The following is a 21029-nucleotide window of genomic DNA, read 5'->3' as shown; positions in this document are numbered from 1 at the left end:
TTCGTGTAGTTGTCCCAGTGCTTGCTCGAATATACGCTCCGAGTACATGCTAAATAGCACTGGACACAGAATGCATCCTTGTCTCATTTCTCCATCTATGGAGATTGTCTCTGTCCACTGGTCATCCACTTTAATGTCAGATTGGTTATCATATAAATTATATATAATTCGCAAGTCTCCACCATCCAAGTCTGCTTCTTTTAATATGGATATGAGCTTGTCATCTTTTACTCTATTAATTGCCTTTTTGTAGTCGATAAAACAAAGTAGATTGGGTGTATTTGTTTGTTTCTGTTACCATATAGTTTATTACGTCATCAGTTATAAAATTTTCTAAAAACCAAGTCCAAGAAAAAGAAGTCCTTTGCAGTGGGCCAGTATACCTTCAGTTACATCTGGATTTGTTTTAGAAAAATCAAATATTTTTAGCCTCGATAACGTAAACTTATCCCAAGAAAGTGCATTTATTCCATAGCTTTCATTTTTTGACTCTTTTTTTCGGAGATTCATTAAATTTTAATTTTTTCGGAGTTTTCATTAAATATCGTTTAGGTTTCCTGACCTTATTATATTTTCTATGGTCTCATTTATATGTGCATTGGAAGCTAAAAAATACAGATAAATAATTTTTACAATAATATACTTACAAAGAAAGTACATTACATGATTGATCAAGTTTCCCCCCACTTCTGTTGCAATGTAACCAACAAAATCCGGCAGGAGCAAACGTATTTCTAACGCTGGATTCAAATCGGTACAAGTGGTCAACAGCGTGAATTTATAAAAATGGACCACTTGTGTCCATATCAATACAACGTTTTTGTGATAAAATAACATTATCGCATATTACATAATGACGGTATTAGATTTTTGTTTTGAAACAGGGTAGTGACAGCCGCTTATACGTATTTCGACCTCTTTAGGTCTCCTTAGAACGGATAGCCACTGCTCTGAACCAAAACAAAAAATCTCTCCCGTCCTAGACAATAGTTATTAAAATAACTATATACGGACGTAACTATGCCATCTTAAAATAAAAAGAGAAATCAAACGATTTCTACCTAGCGAAACCGAATTCAAATTTTTACCATTGTGTTTCCTAAAACTTGCGAAACAAACAGCTGGATAATTTACTTGGCAAGGGAATCTAAAATTGCATTCCACATGCCGTTCATCCTGGTCAAAATTCGTAGTGAATTTAGTTTCTGGTACTCCAAACGTAGTAAGTAATAAAACATAATGACGGTATTAGATTTTTGTTTTGATACAGTGCAGCGACAGCCGCTTATACGTATTTCGACCTCTTTAGGTCTCTTCAGAACGGTATAGCCACTGTTCTGAACCAAAACAAAAATCTCTCCCGTCCTAGACAATAGTTATCAAAATAACTATATACGGACTTAACTACGCCATCTAAAAACAAAAAGAGAAATCGAACGATTTCTACCTAGCGAAACCGAATTCAAATTTTTACCACTGTGTGTGTTTGAATTCGGTTTCGCTAGGTAGAAATCGTTTGATTTCTCTTTTCCTTTTTTTTTATTATAACATATACAGTAAAACCTCCGTTAACCGAAATAATTGGGGGGAGGCCGTTTCGGATAACAAGAATTTCGGTTAAAAATATCATTGTTTTTTATAATATTCTTGATCAAAGTATTGGTATTAAAAAATACTATGAGTTGATTTCGTAATGTTTTCTAATAAGTAAATCCAAAATAAAGTAATAAAATTAAGGAAAATAAACAAGTTTAACATGCTTTTTTAAAGACATCTGCTATTTTTTTGCGTTTTCGTTTGACAACGATGTTTCTCTCTACCTCCATCGTTAATTTGCAGAACGTCATGAGTTTGCCTTATTCGATTGTTCGACGAAACGTAAAGCAATCTGAAAAGGACAAAACTTTATGTAATGACAACAAAAATTAAAAATCTAGTCGTGTCCCTAACTAATTAGGCCTACTGTATAAAATTCTTTCCTCTAAAGCATTGAAAATCTCGTCGACAGTCTTGTGCTGCCTGTTGCCTCTTGGGTCGTCATCTTGTCATCTGATATGCTCAGGTTGTCTTGATAAAAAACCATATCAATGATGTCCTGGTCGATGAATTCACGTTCTAAGTCATCAGCTGCTAACCAGTCACGTATCTCTTCTTAGATAATTTCGTCATATCCCGGCAAATTTTTAATGAAAGTTTTAATTTCTTCTGTCGTTTTCTTACCATTTTCTTCTTCAGGATCGTCAATCAAAATATTATCAAAAAGTTTGTTCCAGCATTTTTCCAAAGTTGAAGATTTGATCTTGGCCCACAACTCAGCTCACCAATAAAAATGTTTTATTGTTAAAGATTTGAGAATTTCGGGAACACTTTTGGATTAATTCGTCTCCTGTAATAACAGATGTCTTAAGAATGCTTTTCTATAATGTCTCTTGAATGTCAATCTGATAATTGTCACCATTTTGTAGATTTTGAGGGTGAGGGCGCATTGTCAACAAGCAACAATGCTTTGATGAGAAGGTTTTTTGATTTTAAAAAGGATTTTACACTTGAGACGAATTCATTTTCAAACCATTCTAAAAATAAAGTGGTCGACATCCATGAACTTTTTTGGCTTCTATACCTTAAAATGCCTTTTCGAAAATATCTTTTAGAGCTCTTGGTTTTTGTGATTTCCCAACACACATAGACATCAATTGGTGAGTGAAATTAACGGAATTGTTTACGTTTTGCGACAAACATTTACTTTTTATTGACGAAATTATTGAAACTGTCAGCCGTTTCAGTTAAACGATGTTTCGGTTAAAAACGTTTCGGTTAAGGGAGGTTTTACTGTACTTATTTAAGAAGCTACAGTCAACAGTGAATTAGGGCATTTTTGATACATATTTAAGAATTTTACACAGTGGACCCAGAATTGTGTTTTTTTTTAACATGGTGGCGCTTAACGTTTTAAATAATGATATTTTTAAGATACATTTAGCAATCGTAAAATTCAATTGTTACTATAATGGATCAACAAGGTTCAAGCAGCAGTACTGACGACTCACTGTCGTCAGTACTGCTGTACGTGCTATCGTCAGTCGGTGAAGCTGACGAACTAATAGTCAAAATAATGCAAACGGTGCAAAATTATTCGCTTTTTCTCATTCTTTCACTGGCTGTGATAGCTTTGGCATTTTATGCTAAAGGTAAAACTTTTTTTTTTGAATTAATTGAAAGAAGACGTGATTTGAGGCCACTTAAATAAGCAAATATTACGCAAAAGAATAAGAAATATCAATAGTATAGTTAGCAGTAATAAGGATGTCAAAGCCGTTGTATATAAAATAAATTATTCAAATCAACAATAGTTTGAATTAAAACGATCTAAATAACAATCTAAGAGGAATTTTGTTTAGAATCGGCAACAGTGCCCGTTATACTCCATCCCAGCAACCCGTGGAGCTTGACTCAATGCTCACTCAGTTCTGACGCCGCATCTATTCGCTCTGGGACGGACGCTGACGCTCTCCGAGAGGATACGACGACTCGCGGGACGTCCAAGACGTCGAGGATTTCGTTTTTCGCGAGGCGGGCGGCGAGATCTGCTGGCACGTGTTACTGGGATTTAGGGGATGATTTGGGAGATGGATTACTCGTGTTGGTGGTTGTGTGGTTTCGGAATTGTTTTTGCCGGAGGGCTCGAGGAGTCGTAGACAGAGCGACAGGAGAGAGTGATTAGGTACCTTGTTATAAATTTTCTTACCTTTTTTTAGGTAGTGTTGTTGATTTATTGTTTTCTTCGCTCGCTGTTTCGGTTGTAATTATTGTATTTAATAAAAAAAGTATATAAAAGCATTATATTTAAAAATTTGACAATTTTTAAGCTCATTAAGCGGATACGACTAACAGACTTTGAAGTTAACTACGTTAAGTTGTTAAAAAAAGTACTTAAAAATAAATACAAGGTTTTGTTAAAAAATTATTAATTTAATATAATATAATAACTATTCAAAAAACAAATGTTGTAATAACAGCTAAATCTTAAAAATCCCAAAAATATTGCAAAAAGATAAATAAATATCAAAAAACCTATTAACAGAGTAGTTATCTAAGAAAAAAATAAACAACATTTGTAGTGACATATCAGGTATGCGGTCTGTTATTTCAAAATAAAACTCTGTCTTTATTGCTCAATATTTCGCTAATTATTTGTTACAATCTTCAGGAGAAAACTACAATATAATTATAATTTTGAATAAAAATAAAAAGACTAAAGCTCTTTTACAATAAGAATGAAATGACGTCGCACAGTGATCAGGTGCTTCAAACGATTTTTTCATTTTCAATATTCTTCTTAAACACAAATAACCTAACTTTTTGTTTTCTTTTAAAAACAATTTTCTCCCTTTTGATTTACAAGTTGTAAATTTTTATCTACAAATAATTTATATCCATCTTTTTATAAATAAGATTTTATATCGTCCTAAAAATGAAGTTCTATAAAGTACAAATTTATGGTTCCAATTATTTTTAACTCAAAAGTGATTGAGGAGTTATTATGAGAAAACAAGAATTATTTTGGAATTGATAAATAGGCCATATATTAATGACTAATACTTCGACAAGTATGGATACAAATAATTGTCGAACTTGCAAGAAGATTCAAGTAGAGGAACACATTATTCTTTGTAACTGTTTTTACCATTCCAAGTTACAACAAACTAATCATTTTGAGGGCCGGGCCTAGAGGATTTGTTGCCCGGGTGCAAGATCCAAATTTGCCGCCTCATCAGCAGTTTTGGAAAACGTGTGTAAGAAAATATCGCAAATTAGGGAAAATCAATAAAAACACAATTTTGGACATTTAAATCATAAAAATATATTTATTAAGTCAAAGAATACATACATATCTAGAATAATAATATGACCTTATACAACATATTATGTACATAAATATAATTAAGTATAACCAAAATACAAAAATCTACACAGTTATTTCACGAAAAATAAAGTAAAATAAAGAAAAAAAAAAATACAACACTAGGTTGGTCTAAATACTAAAATCGACTTTTCTTGCCTTTTTAAGTGCAAATATCCTAACTAGATCAGTCACATCTAAATTAAAACAAATATCTTCCTCGATACTTTAACTTTTGAAAGTGATCGCTCCCCATGAGCTACAGTAACTGACATAGTTAAAAATATTCTAAGCGCAACAAATAAATTAGGAAATATTCCTTTTAACTCATTAGCAACGAGATAGGCTAACACTTGTTTGGCCGACATATTATTTTTATTAGTAATGTCTTCTTCTCATGGCTCCGTCTCCTTTCGAAGATTGGCGATCCTAATGTAGTTTTGCAAAGCAGCGCGAAAGATTTCTGCGGATGAGCGGTCGAACCATCTCCTCAGGTCTTTCAGGCGTCTTCCTACTGATCTTTTGCCCTGTACTTTTCCTTGGAGTATTGCATTTTTCTCTCTTTGATTATTCTTAGTAATTCTTTTTGTTTACACGTGCGACGAAGTACCTCAACATTAGTAACTCTTTGTACCCATGGAATTCTCAACATTCGTCTGTATATATACATCTCAAAGGCATCTATTCTTTTTTCTATTCCAGAGTCCATTTTCCAACTTTAACAGCCATACAGTAAGACACAAAAAACGTAACATCTGATCATTTGGATTCTAAGCTGCAGACTAAGGTCTGATCTGGTAAAAAATGTTTTTATGCTCATGAAGGCTTTCCTTGCTTGTTCGATTCTTGATAGGATTTCTTTTTTTGGATTACACAAAGACACTACATTAGTAATGTATATAGACAATATATCAATCTCATTATAAAGATCTATTGCATTTATATCTAAATTTTTTGTTTTCAGGTCAGTTAGTTTAGTTTATAAATTGGTACAATATTTCATTATTTCCTCTTTAGAAAAGACACTTAAGTTATTTAAAAAACCAAAAGATTCAACCTATGTTTCTAAATTTTGAAATCTCTCATCCAATTTTGAAATGGAAATATCAAGAATATAACAATACAATTTTACTTTAAAAAGTAATTCTGGAGATTGCATTGGCTCATCTTTATGTTCATATTCATAAAAAGTCTTTTTTCTTCTCGGTCGAACTCTATGAAATGCAGGAAATGAAATTTTTGCATCCATTTCTTGAGCTATTTTTTCGCTTAATTGAGCAAATTTATAAACCCATTGTCGGATCTCATGTCTGTTAAAAATATTTTAATTCCATTTAACATTTGTACAGCTTCTGGTAAAGTAACGTCAGATTATTGCATGACTTTGTTAACTATATTTATTTTTAATAAAATATTGTACCAAACAACTAAGAAACATATAAATTTAAATGATTTTATTTTATTAATCACGAAACTTGCAGTATTCTTTGTGTCATTATCTATAGATGTAACTAATAATAATATCAAAATATCAAGCGTTACTACCTGACTTGACGATGTCAAGTGCGACCTTGCCGAAACGTCGTCAAAATAATGGGCGTGCATGATTTGGACGCTAAATTAAAAATTCGACACTGAAAAATAAAATTACCTGTTTCTGCATACATGATTTGGACGCTGGGTGTAATTGAAATGTAAATGGAAAGTCAGGTAATAAAATTCTAGAGATTAAGCTTGATAAGGTTTATTTGTCACTTTGAAATAAATACGACATACATTTTACAAAATGGAATCGATCGATACAGTTAGTTTGATACTCATGTATCCTATTTCTAACGAACATAATTTTTTTTCTACTCTTTAGATCTTTAAGTCTATTACTTTCACTATTACAGAGACTATTAATTTTAATGTAAGTTTCAGTCTGAAAATGTTTTAAAACATCAATAAAATGGAAAATATTTGGATGAGCATGGTAAAAATTATCATTAAAACGCGAGTGGAACGATTCACAAGCATTAGTTGTTAATTGTAAACTCTCACTTATCGCAGCCCACATCTCCGACGGAAATGTTGCGTGGTCGCCAATGTAGTTGTCCAATAAGTAGTCGGAAAACTTTTCAATTTTTGAATCATTTCGTTGAATAGCCATAAAATCATATATGAAAGATTCTTCGACTTCTGAGGGAGGTAAAAATGGCAGCCCAAAAATATATTTCAGCCATTTAGATATTTCACTGTCTGCCAATTTATATTCCCGAATTAAGCCACAACCACCGATATTACGATACCAAGCTTGCATAAGATGAAAACGGCACCCTTTAATGTGCACATTTGGAAATTCAAAACGCGCAGCATTGTGGATAGCAATTTCAAAATCGGAGAAAATGATTTTTGGATTGAATTTTAGACCAATTACTTCACATTTGCGTTTCAAAACATTAAATAGTTTTATATAGGTTTGTTCCGATTTGTCGGGAAGTAAACAATAACACAGTGGTATATAATGTCCATTGATAAATACATGTATGGTAAAAAATTGCTTGAAATGTTGAGCTCAGTAACTAAATGTACCGTCCATATAAATCGTTTCACTGCCGCACAGAAAACGCATGTTAGTGTTACACGAGAAGATGATAATGTTAGAACTTAGTTCAACCGCAAATATAAAATTCTCGTCTTTAAGTGTTTTGATATTCATAATATTTACCGCAGCAATAGTTTCTTCTTTACTTTTGGGCAGTTTCGGTTGAGCCATTCGCCGTTCACTGTATATTTGATTTCGTATTAAATTAACGTCTTTAACAGACATGTGGCTCAAGCAATCTACATTTTCTTTCAACGCACTATGTATGATTTTGGACGGCCTTTCGGTCAAATTATCCTTAGCCTTCCTTTTGGCACTGCTACGCACAATCTGTCTATTAAGCGTCTTGATATCACACTCGTAATTATGTTCTAGATTACTTCGGATCACTAACTTTTCTGGCCCTTTCGTGAATTTCTTCGCTTTACACGACCGTTTTACGCACCTCCAATACGTTTCTCTCGATTTTAGTACTTTATCTTGAGAAAAGGTAAAACTGTTCACTTTGAGCAAAATTTTACCACGATTACTTACTAACGTTGAAATTTCCATGTTCACTTTTCACTATTCTCTGACAAACTAATAACTAGTAACTAAGTAAATTTCAATGACCATCCTTAAACCCTAATTAAATCTAATATCTGGTACCTGCGATAATCCTTCCGGCAGCGTCCAAAACAAGGGTACTTTTAAGACCCTCAGGTACTTCAGCGTCGAAAACATGCCCGCCCAAAATAATAGTTTTTATCAAAACCAAACATATTTAACGCGGAGTCGAACCCGGAAAACCACAGAAAGCAAAAATAATATATATATATATATATATATATATATATATATATATATATATATATATATATATATATATATATATATATATACGGAAATTGTATCCGTATATATATATATATATATATATATATATATATATATATTTTTAATATAAAATTTATATTAAAATACGGATACAATTTTCTGCAAACTAGACAGTAATTGGCCAATTATCACAACCCGTATACCTCGATATATACCGCATATATCGTCTGTGCCTTCATGTTAATTGAAATGTGATAGAATTTATTAATTAGGTTAGCTGTTATATGTTGGTAATTATTTCGACAACGTGATGTGCCATTTAATTGGAAAGGGGGTAAAAATGATCCAATTTTCCAATCGGTGTATCATTAATTTGTATTGGGATAATGATTTAGTTGGAACACGTTTGTGTGGAGGAATATATGTTAATGATAAATGATTTTGTTGAATGAGACACAAAGCAACCACAGATTCTGTACTCATAAATAGTACAGTTGATTTTATATTTATTTATTTGATTCACACAAAAGTGTAGATTATTTTACATTTTTGTTCTGTCGGGTTAATTTAAAAAGTAAACTGAATATTATAATATAAAAAAATGTTAAACAAATATTTCTGAAATGGTTAATTCTGAAATTGACCTATCTTATTGTAACATTTTTTATATTGTATAATGGGAAGTAAATAAACATTATTATTATCCAGATTTAGCCATACGGCTCACACTCCCTATAAGGGGAACATTCGCTCATCCCAGATACCTACGGTATCAAAAGGATTGAGCTCTGATGGAACTCTTTCCATGTTATCGAGTCCTAGGTGACTTGGTACGTCGGTGTATCTCCCAAAAATTTTCGCACGCGTCTTGACGTCGAAAGTAGCACAGCTTTCTTATTATTATTATTATTATTATTATACCTTTTATAAAGGATTTTTAGATAAATCTTTTGTGATTTATGGTATACAGCCAACTGCAGGAATTCTATTTTCCTTGTGGATTGGAAATAGTGTAAGAGCAGAGCTTTGTGCAAGCTTAATATACCTATAGTATTTTTCATATAAAAATGCGTGCACGTCACAATTTATATAAAGTGACGTCACTTATATTTAAAATTTAAGGATCGTCAACTTTAGAGTTCAAATTTTCCTAACACTGCTAATAATACGAAACCCATTCGGAACCGCTCGATCTTTCATAGGCGTCAACATGGTATAATAATCAGAATTGAATCATCATTATATTGGGAATTTTAGAATTATATTGATTAAATAAACAAAAACATTTGTTATTATTAATAATATAAATTTTATAAAGTAACTCTTTAAGTCTAATATTCTACAAAATAACAGTAATTAAATATATTAGACAATTGTACGCAACTGATATGGGAATACTTCAAATTTTTTGACAGTTCAGCGTGTGGTAAAATTGTTTAAAGTGTTGCCGCTTTTTTAGAGTAAGAATCTTGTTTATGTTTTGATTTCTTACACAATTTGATCATAATATTTTATATATTAATAAATTGTATTTATAAATACATATTAAATTTAGATTAATAGCTTTAAAAACTAATTATTGTTGTGTATTGTGATTGTGCTATGCCAAAACAACTAAATAGTCTGTACAAAGCTAATAAGCTTTCATATAACTGCGGAACGTTTTTATTATTAATGCTCTAAAAGTAGTAAGTTTCAAATTTAGAATATATAATTTTGTAAAAATTAATGGGAAAATCCCAGTAGTTGGCTGTATACCACCGTTTAAAAAAAACATACAGAAGTTAAAACACTTCATCATTGTATTTAGGTATATAAAAACATATAGTTAAAACTTTTACAAGTGTCGTCAAAATTTATACAGTAGCAGCATAACGTTTTCGATCTAATCAGATCATCTTCAGTGCCTTATGTACTTGAAGCTAACAATGAAATTAGATTTCTATGACATCCATATATGGGTTACATCTTTTCAAAATTAAATTATATGGTGACTCTAGGTCGATGACAATGGATAAATTTAATACTTGAGGAGCTACATGTCTCTCTGCTCGGTTTTTAACAGGTTCTTGTCAGGTAAGACGACACAGACCTAGGTCTGTGTGGTCTGTGTCGTCTTAACTTAGCTGATCTTCTTGATCAGTTTTTTGTACAAAGCACCTACAGCTTGTTGCTATAAAAATGAAAAAAATAACTAGATGTGATAATTGGATAATTTATTTACATATTTTTTAAGCCGCTTGTAGAAAACCATACAGCAGTGTATGGTAAATCGATATTTTGAAATATTTTTGTTATTAAATGTTCAGATAAATTACACCATCACTTAATTTCCTTAGATACCAAATTAGATTACTTCAATCTTACTACTAGGAAATCGTACCAAAAACACATCTTGCGCTTTGAAATTGTATTTCAAATTAAAATTCGAATTATTTACTAAATGAATGAAAATTCTAGGATTAATAAATTCCGCATGAATATACTGGTCTTTAGCTCTGTGGGTAGAAGATGAATCGTAAAGCAAATAAATTCATTATATATTTTATGATGCTTGTAAAAAGAGATTTAGTGCACGTAACGTTTTTCTCATTAGAGATATATAGTTTTACGAAGACAGGTTTGAACTAAGCTACGATTTTATCTATGTTTAATTTTGAGCTTTATTCAAGGAAGTAATTAATTTACTGCTCCTTTAAAGAATATTAAATGCAGAAATGTAAAGCATGGTAACTGGCATTATCAAGATTTGTGAAGGATATAAAGATCAAAGTCAAATAGTTTACATAAACAGGCGTAAGCTATGAAAACGGAATCTGATTCGTGATAAAACAGCAAAGACTTTAATGGAAACCAAAACGTTTAAAAACAAAAGCATTATGGCAACAAATAAAAAACTAACCCTTGATAGAGTAGGTTATGGCTCGTAGCAACGGAAAACACAGTAACTACGTTACTAAAACTAAACTGAAAAGTGTATCGTATTCCTAAATGAGCATTTCGAAAGATAAGATGGGTTTTACTGATTATACATTTCTTCGTTTATAATTTAATATCTAGTTCCCGCTTTCTGCAAGATTAGCTCCTCGCTCCTCGTTCATTACAGTCTCTAAACCAGAGAGATTCTGTTACTTGGTCGACAGCTTCTGAACCAATTTTATCATTAAATTTACTGATTACAGAAGCCAACAAAAAATATTATTTATTAAAATTTTTTTTACAAATTTATGTGAATCCTTTGTATTTTTTGGCGCTAAAAAATATTCTGAAATTAGATTTTACGTACCATCCACAGTTATCTTACAATGTGACACTGGTTTATTCTACATTAAAATAATTTGAAAAAGACAAAATACCAAAATACATATACATTTATCTAATTCTTATCTTGTAATAGTATAGGTCCGTATAATCATTTCAGGAGTCAATGTTTTTTGTATTTTCTTTCTATTTTTTTTTGTAAAACACCCATCATGTTGGTGTTCCAACGTCCTTGGTATCGTTTCTCCATTACCTTGATATTCTAGTGGAATCGTTCGCCTGGTTCTTCACTGACATCACCAAGATTTTTAGGGAAAAAGTCAAGATGGTTATGCAAAAAGTGGATTTTGAGGCTCATTAGACATCCCAAATCTTTAAACTTAGTGTAATAAATGAGCTACTATAAGCTCGCAGTTAGGGTCTTTCACATTACCTTAAAACTTTTTTATAACTTTTTTAAATCTAATCCAAGCTTCTTTTTCCTTAGTAGTCATCTTGGTTGAAAGGTGGTGTCGAACATCATTCTGTCTGTATCTGTAGAGTAGGAAGGGCGAGTTAAGTTTCACAGCACTTAGGCCACAATTGACCCATTGTGCATCCTCCCAGGGAGCTGTCACCCTTAGCTCATTGTCCATTCTGCCAATTCTAGGAAGGTGGACAAGTCACCAGGAGACATCTTTCTTATGTGGGCAGGTGTTGGCCAGGACTCGCCGAACGCGTACTCTCGTATTAACGATAACTCTGGGCATTCACATAGGACATGCTCTACAGTTTCGTCTTCTCGTTCACACTTCCTACATAGAGGTGTGTCTGCTAGCCCCAGTGTATGGAGGTGTTTGCTTAGTTGACAATGACCAGTTAAAAAACCAACTGCCAAACGTAGGTTTTTCCTGGTCATTCCCAAGTACTTCTTAGATGTTGACTCTTCAAGGTTACTTAGTGTTACCCTGGCAAGTTTACATCCTTTCCCTTCTTCCCATCTTTTTACGGTTTGCGCATGGGAGTGACATTTGACAATTTCCGCGATTGTTGTAGTTGACCAACCAAAAAGATCCCCAGGTCCTAAGAGTCTTAGGCCTGCCGCCTTCCTAGCTAATTGGTCAGCAATGCGGTTGCCTTTATTCCTATTGTGTCCTTTAACCCACCTCAGGATGATGGTATTACCATCCGAAGCTTGGGTTAGTGACTTGTGACACTCCATTACTAAACCTTATGTGACACGTGGTCTATTCAAGGTTAGTAGCGCTTGTCTGCTATCTGTGCAGATGATTATAGTTTTACCTGCTATACCTTTTTGGGTTATCTCTTTTGCGGCTATGGAGATACCAGTCAGTTCTGTCTGAACTACGCTGGCATTTTTGGCCATACCCCACTTTATTCTTAGGTTCAGTGATCTGGAGTATATCCCGCATCCTGAGCATTCTTTCATTTTGGAGCCATCGGTGTATATGCAATAGGCATTTGTCACGTTTGTCTCCATATACTGTCCTGTTTCAATTTTGTAGGGTTTATTGAAGACAAACTTTGGTTCAATTGAGTCGCAGCCTGCCTGTAGAAGTGGTAACGCATCCAACTCTTCTCGCCAGAAACGAGTTCTCAATTGTCCCATTCCTACATCAAGGTTTGCACCAGCTGAGCGCAGTCGCATCATTGTCACTAGCGCCACCTCTTTGACATATATATCTAGAGGCGTGATGCCAATGATCAACTCCATTGCAGCAGTTGGTGTTGTTTTCATGGCACCTGTTATATTTATGCAAGCCATCCGCTGAATATGGTTATTAGTTTGTTAATCGCTATTGCCTGTAGCACTTTTGGTACCCAAGCAATAGCTCCGTAAGTTAGCATTGGCCTAATGACAGCGGTGTAGACCCAGGCGATCACCCTGGGCGTGAGGCCCCAGGTGCGTCCGACCGTTCGTCGTCACTGCTCATAGGCAATATATGCTCTTTTAGCTCTACCATCTAAGTGTGAGTTCCATGTTAACTTCTTGTCAAGGGTAATACCGAGGTACTTCATCTCGTCAGAAAAATTTAGACTGTAGTTTAGAATCCTTGGGGGTATTAAGCCCGTGATTCTTCTTTTCCTGGTAAAGAGGACCATCTCAGTTTTCTTTGGATTTATAGATAGTGAGTGTTCCTTGCACCATGTTTCTATTAGTCGGAGAGCAACTTGTGATCTCTCACATAGTGTGCTCTCAAACTTACCGCTTTGCAGGACAGCAATATCGTCTGCATAGGCTATTGTGTAGAAACCGTTGCTGCTGAGTTGGTCAACCAGGGTATCTAGAACTATGTTCCATAGTGGTGATAGCACCCCTCCCTGTGGACAGCCCCTCGTAACCATGCCTCTAACAGAAACGTCTTCTACATTTATGCTTATTGCTCTATTAGAGAGCATACTGAATATCCATTCGCTTATGGCCAGGGGAACATTCCTGACGTTGAGCTGTTGGGTGATAGTTGGGAATGTGGTTTTATCAAACGCTCCCTCAATGTCTATGAATATACCTAGGGTGGATTCTTTATTATCCAGCGATCTTTCAATTCTTCCCACTACATGATGCAGTGCAGAATCGGTAGATCTTCCCGAAGTATATGCATGTGGATTTGGGTGAAGTGGGTTATGGACCAGAACTTCATCCCTTATGTACCTCTCGCATAGCCTTTCCATCGTTTTCAACAGAAAGGATGTTAGGCTAATTGGTCGGAAAGCCTTTGGTAGGGTGTAGTCCATCCTACCTGGTTTTGGTATGAAGACCACACGTACCTCTCTCCACTTCCTAGGAATATATCTCAGAACCAAAGAGGCTCTGAATATTTCCACGAGGTGTGGCAGAAGGATATCCAGTCCCCACCGTAGTAGGGCTGGATATATGCCGTCAGGCCCTGTAACATACCGTCGAACATCATTGTAAGAATATCTGGTTCAACAAAAACATCTTCTTTTAATTTGGCTTCTGATAGATGGGGAAAATTTCCACTCAAGTTCTTGAAACATTCTCCATTTTTTGACAAACTGTTTCATTAAGGCTAACTTGATGTGTAGAGGTGGAAGGAGGATATTTTTTGGATCTACTAAAGTTTTGTACAAAATATTCTTCTCGTCATGTGTTAAAACATTTCTTATGGCCCATTGTTTTGTGGACCAGTGTTTAACTCTTAGTCTACTGTCCCATTTACAAACAAACCATGAAAACTTTGTCAATCCCTTTTGTTGCCAAGTAGCATAAAAACAACTTTTAAATCATCCACAGATCATCCAATTTTGAGCTGAATATCTGATTTTCTGTAGAATTGTGTCAAAATTTTTATATATCTCTTTCATATGAACTGAATAAGCTATAGAAAGCGACGCATGAGTATTCCCATTGTGTAAGACTACAGCTTTTAAACTTGTTTTTGAAGAATCCGTAAAAAGCCTCCAATGATCCTTATACTCAATAACAAACTCATTCATTAGACCACCAATATCATGACAGTAAACCAAATCCCCTTTTTGCCTAAAAAAATTGAGTAAATTGTTGATCTATGTACCTGTACTTGTAAATCGGTGTACCAGGTGACAACAAATTCTTTTCTTTTAATCTTGAGCCAAGCAATTCTGATTTTTTGTTTGTTAAACCCAAATCTCTTACTAAAAATCTCTTTCATAGTTCAATAGTATTTACATCAATACGTAGATGAGGCTCAGAGACTGGCAGTTTAGGTCCATGCTCTACCGGATGGATAGCAGACGGGAAGTTGGGATAAACAATCACTTTCTGATTTTCCGAGTTATATCCAGAAATATCGACAGTACAAAAATAACAACCATTTGAATGATTTTTTTGCTCTCTCCATACCGTAGGCACTGCAAATCTGAAAGCTTTTTTTCTCTCTTCGACCACTTCCTTAAATTCTTAACACAAACATAACATACATTGTGAGGAGCCCAACCTTTGTCTTGGTCACATATATAACAAAATGTATTTGGACAGTCAACAATTTAGACAACCGCAACTAGTCATACTTAAAAGTGTATGAGTATGATCACTAAAAAGTGAGGTTATGTTTATTAGTATAAAGGAACTATACAGCCGTTAATGAAAAGGAAGAAGAACAAAGAGTGTTGTACAATTCCTTAACAGTGCTACCAACCAAGTAACGTTTACGTAAGTAACATTTACACTGCTCTTTGCTTACATTTTTGAAGTTATACTTCTATACGCGCGGTCGACGTTGGAAATTTGCACGGGAATGAATCGGTGAAATCATTACATATGTAGGATATAAGTAAGAGAGAGACAGCAGATATATATATTCTCTCTCTTTCTCTATCGGAAATTAAAATGTTATATATATATATATATATATATATATATATATATATATATATATATATATATATATATAATATAATATATATTAATATTATTATTTATGGGATATGTTTTGTATTATTTATTAAATGTTCATAATTATTTTAGGCTTTTGTATTTCAAAATAATAATTACAATAAATCACTGTATGACCGACAACTGTCAATTTTGAAATAGGTTAATGTCATGTCTAATTGGCAAATTTTTTACGTGTTTGGTTTATACGCTGGTATATGTGAGTTCGAATCCCAATATGAATTTCCTTTTTTATTTTTGAAATATTTAACAACCCCACGTTAGTCTTATTAAATATATATAATATATGCAAAAATGCTAAATTTTTAAATAAAATGATAATTTACAACATTATCCCAGTTGTTGGTTTTTTATTTTTATCTTCCACAAACATTTTTTGAAGTTATACTTCTATACGCGCGTTCGACGTTGGAATTTTGTGTGTATTCGTATATATTGAGTGAATCGGCAAAATCATTACATATGTAAGATATAGGTAAGAGAGAGACATAAGATATATTTTCTCTCTCTTTCTCTCTCTCGAGAATAAAAATGTTCCTTTTGTAAACATATTTAATATTTATTATTATTATTTTATCCAAACGATTATTATCATGATAAATTAAACATAGGCGTAAGCATTTTAATTTGTATTGTATTATAATATTGAATTATGTGGCAGTGTATTCTATTGTATTTTTATATTAATAACAAAATTAACCATGAATTTTACTGCAGAGTATGTGTAAAAAAAATTTTTTGCATTCAACTCGTTTTATACATATATGAAAATAAAAATAGATATTTTCATTAAAATATTGATTCAGTCCTTCATTTACTATACTCCTATTACAGGTCAAATGTTTATATACAGCAAACGATGCACCATATAACTATATACCTAATTCTTTTTCTCTTTCTGCTCGCTCTTACCTATAGCATTACATATGTAGTGATTTTGCAGATTGACTCCCATATAAATTTGTAACGACGAAAGTAGAAGTATAACTTCTACCGGCAGTCCCACTGGACTGCCACACCCGTTTTTTAATACACCCAACAGGGAGAGTAATTTAGATCACGGTTTTTATGTTTTTTACTTTTTTTTGCTTTTTTGCAAAATTTTTTTACACAGGTTCTATTTAGTGCCAAGAGTGCTATAACAACGTATTTTTTATTTTGTGATATATTTATCGGTATGGCAGGTATTACTGAATTAATGTCCAAATTGTAGTCAAATCACCCAAAACTACGGTAACAAATTGTACAATACGATCGAGGGATTCTCCGTAAAACATAGACGAAAAGGATTGCCAACTTGGGGAATTTTAATTCCATATTCTTTTTATGTATTAGTTCAGTTGTCAGAGATTTGACATCTGAAAATCATACGAACAAGCAGAATTTTACCGAGAATCTTAATTTTGGAACCCAAAAAAGATGCAAAAAAATTTACCACTTTATTTCCAAAGCTTCCTCCTACGGTAAAAATGCAGAAAATCGATTTAGCAAGAATCTGTACATCGTAGAAAAAAATATTTTAAATAAAAAATGTAGAGATAATTTTGAACAAAAATATTTTTAAGCTCTTTTCCTCACCCCCAAAGAAAAAAAATAATGAAGTATGGGTTCCAATATAATATTATTGAGAAGAGCTCAGTCGATGAGTTACAAAATATAACTTAGTTTAAAAATGACTAATCTAAATTGATTTTGAAAAATTAGACTACTGTTTCGATAATTAATATATTTATCGCCCGACTCATAATAAAAAACAATGTTTAAATAAAGCTGAAGAATGTTTCCTTCGTTAAGTTTATTATTATTAATCACATATTACACCTTTTAATTTTAAAAATCTTTTTCTATTCTTACATTTACAAGATTTGAATTTGATTCAACAAAAGATTATTAAAATAGACATTCGGTTTGTTTGCCATTCCACAGTCCTTTGACAAAATCAAATATTTATTTTGGGGACTATATAAACAAGCGATTAATTTTCTTTTTAATAACTACTGTATCGTTTCTCCGTTTGAGTCAGAACTCTTTGAAAGCATTCGATCCTTTTCAAGTACGATGACAAACAAATTTACGAAATCCCCCTTAGATTTTTTAAGAAATTGGAAAGATATACGAGGGAGATGAACTTAGACGGTTTGATTTTCTTTCGTTGTTTGTGTTTTTTTTTCAATATTTATTAGAAAGTTTAAGTGCGATGTTAATTAAATCAGAAAACTTTTTGAAATTTATTTCATTCTTGTGAAACGGGTCTATTCTTCTTCGTATTCGGTCGTCTAGTTCGGACATCTTGCCACTTTTGATTAAAATTTTAATTCCCAATCATGTTTCGCTATTTGTTTTCATCGTCAATAAACGTACTTTAACCTTTAATTGGAAATTGAAACGTCAATAAACGTACTTTAACACTATTGTTTTCATCATTAACTGTCTTCTCAACTCTGAAACAATGGTTTAGTGGGGCTCCGACTTTATTTGTGATATCGTCATTTCATACAAAAAATTTAGGTGGTCGACCGAAACAAATCACACCTAATCTTCTGCTTATTGTTTCGTCTTCTAACAAAGATTGGTGATCAACTCTTTAAACGCTTCCCTATCTCTGAGGTTAGTCGAATCTCTAATATTCCGGAAGATTTCTTGTTTCTTCCCAAGCTTTTTTTACCCTCTACTCTTCCTTGCACGATAACGTGCAGAAGAGAGTATTTATAGTTTCAGTATAACAGAGTAACATTTATTGTTACTTACTGGAAAAACATAAAAAATAAAATTAATATCTACCTGTACCCGTACCCACACAAATTACAGTTATATGCATAACATGTTGCATACCATTAAGACAGGTTTAAAAATTAAAATCACCTAAGATGGGCCTCTAGTATTTCTTAAAAAGAAATATGATATTAAGTACACCTAATTACTTTTTAATCATAGGATTTTTTCTTTTTGTTCTCTATGTGCCAGAGTTAAAACACACCAGTAAAAGATGACAACAAAATTTTTACTATTTTTACCTAAATTTTAAAGAATTTTAAAATGTATTTGTATATTTTATTATTTTATATATTTATATAATATTATTATTTTATATTTTATGTGTGTGTTATTAATGTTGAGTGTCTATGCTTTTATAAATAATCTCAACGACTAGTAAGTTGCACTGAAGATTTGTGATATTTTATAAATATTTACACTTTTTCTTATTACAGTATCTTGAAAAAGGAATAAAACCATTCCGAAAGCTAGACAAAAAGTCATAAGAGTGTTTCATTAATATCCCGGCCAATTTTCTGACTGCAACCCTAATAAACTGTGTTGTTTCCGGTAGGAATCTATAGAGTACACCGAGAGGCAAGCCCCATCTTTTGCCGAACTGCTCATCGATCCGACATACCAGCATATTCTAGTCTAAGTAACAGATCCGTTTGAAATTTTGCACTACTACGATAGCCTGTTTGATTTCTGGCCAGAGTTTGAACCATCGGGAGTTAAATCATTAAACAGTGAAGAGAATGCGAATCGCTTGCCAGGCCCGCTTGACTATAGAGGATTCTTCTTCTTCTTAAAGTGCCCTCTCCTCAATGGAGGTTGGCTACTACAATTTTAAAATCTTCTCTATCTTCAGCTGTTCTTATTAGCTGTTCAAAATTTAGCCCTGTCCATTGTCGGATGTTTCTGAGCCACGATAGTCTTTTCCTTCCTAGGCCTCTCTTTCCCTCGATTTTTCCTTTCACTATAAGTTGGGCATATTGGAACTTATTATTTCTCAGTATGTGGCCTAGGTATGATGTTTTTCTAACTTTTACTGTGTTAAAAAGTTCTCTTTCCTTGCCTATTCTATGCAGCACTTCTTCGTTTAAGGTATGCGATGTCCATGAAATTTTGAGCATTCTCCGGTAGATTGTAACAAAATTATATTTCTCCACTTTGGGCGCTACTGTAACAAATATAGTAGGCAGATCCCTTGGGACTATGTCCCTGATGTTATAAGATCTGTAGAGTAGTGTGAAGATAAGTTTGAAACTAAATTAAAATAAGAGTTGAAACTGAATGCAGTTAGGCTAGCTGGGTATGCTTGAGACTGGCCAGTTGATACTCAAGGTAGGGTTAGGCCTATTTGCATGCCCTGAGAAAACAGTAAAGAATAGAAAAGATGTATATTAACTAAGGAAATATAAGAATAACCAAAACGAACTAAGGGTAAGTACTGACAACAGGAATATATGAGAGAAGAATGATTTGGGCGCCAGGGAAGATGTTTACTGGACTCTTAGTCTAACAAACACTTCACCTAGTGACTTTATTGCTGCTGCTAACTATGTTTTCTGTAACTAGATGTAACTTTATTAAAAAAAAAGGTTGTTTAATAAAACAGATTATTACTTATAACCCAATTTAATAATAATAAAATAGAAAAACCTGTAAACCGTAATATACAATTTAACTTAAATACCCTATCATACAAAAAACCTATTGATCCCTATTTACAATATATTTACACACTCTAATATGCTAGAAAAGTAGGAACTTTTATTATGAAGTTTTATTCATGAATTAAAACAAAATTTACTACAACCAACCTATTTATATATATTAAAACAATTATTACCCTTCCCTATATTTAACACAATGTATCAGTTCGACAATTTCTAAGTTGATTCCAATCAGATAACCTGTAAATATATTTCAATTGGTCTGTTTAGAAAGGAACAGATCCAAGATGAATCAGTGACGTTACCAGTAGGGCTGTAAAAATACAAAATGGACCTTTGTGCACAAATGACCTTACAAAGTGTATTAAAATCCACCCCTACCCTGTTATTACTAATACATATATATATATATATATATTTAAAATATTTAATGACACAAAAAAAAAATAAGCAAATGATGTTAAGAAAAAAATTGAATGTAAGATATATAATGATACGCACATATGATTTATGAAAATTGACTAGGATTATTTTTAAGTTTTGGTTCGTTCACTCACTAAAGTTTAAACAATATTTAAGTAACTTATTTTTACGATATTACCAAACAGTAAAAAAAAACCTGTCTACTCTCAAGCC

General features: G+C 32.8%; 1 protein-coding gene across 1 annotated transcript in view; it reads left to right on the top strand.

Annotated features, from left to right (window-relative positions):
- Positions 1 to 3487: 3487 nt before the first annotated feature.
- The window catches only part of LOC140444602 (monocarboxylate transporter 2-like), a 798852-nt gene continuing 781310 nt past the window's right edge, over positions 3488 to 21029 (top strand). Inside the window, exon 1 of the mRNA XM_072536366.1 lies at positions 3488 to 3721. The gene's annotated coding sequence lies outside the window, so the exon portion shown is untranslated. The remainder of the gene's footprint in view (positions 3722 to 21029) is intronic.

The sequence above is a fragment of the Diabrotica undecimpunctata genome, chromosome 1 (genome assembly GCF_040954645.1).
Source record: "Diabrotica undecimpunctata isolate CICGRU chromosome 1, icDiaUnde3, whole genome shotgun sequence".
NCBI lineage: Eukaryota > Metazoa > Arthropoda > Insecta > Coleoptera > Chrysomelidae > Diabrotica > Diabrotica undecimpunctata.
The sequence above is the reverse complement of the archived record's forward strand: the minus strand, read 5'-3'. Positions and strand labels throughout refer to the sequence as shown.